The sequence below is a fragment of the Microtus oregoni genome, unplaced genomic scaffold, assembly GCF_018167655.1.
Source record: "Microtus oregoni isolate MIOR12 unplaced genomic scaffold, Mior012 000012F_ref0000307, whole genome shotgun sequence".
Lineage (NCBI taxonomy): Eukaryota > Metazoa > Chordata > Mammalia > Rodentia > Cricetidae > Microtus > Microtus oregoni.
In genome coordinates this window covers 47,330,288-47,330,827 of record NW_024543071.1, presented here as the reverse complement: position 1 = coordinate 47,330,827, position 540 = coordinate 47,330,288, and positions in this window count along the sequence as shown.

The following is a 540-nucleotide window of genomic DNA, read 5'->3' as shown; positions in this document are numbered from 1 at the left end:
GCCGGAGCAGTAGGGTGGGAGGGAACGCAGGCACATGGGCTGTCCCCCCCCCTCCGCCCCGCCGGGTCCTAGTGCCCTACGGATCCCAGACCCAGAGCGCACCCGCGCCTCAGATCGGGAAGAAGTCTCCCTGGAGACTGAGCAGACTGATGGCCTCTGCCAGGAGGCACAAGGTGAGTTCTTCTGGGATTTCTCTTGGAAGCTGACGATCAAGGAAAAAACAAAAACCAAAAACGAAAAACGTTTCCTCTGCCTCATGCCCTCCCCACAAGAATCTCAGCTGTGAAGGCATTTCTCTTTAGAATCAGAGATAGAATTCAGGGACCTTCTGGGGCAGAAAAGGAGAGGCCAAACCGGGCCAGACGACAACCCTGGGCCATTCCGTAGAGACAGTTTGTGCTCAGTCAGCCCCACCCCAGGGAGAGTCCCAGAGGTAAAGGGTGCAGGCTGGTCAACCCTTCTAAAGAAGACCTGACTTCAGGTCCCACCCAACCTTGCCCCCGGGTAGTGTTGGGAGAGGTTCAGAAGATGATCTGGTAT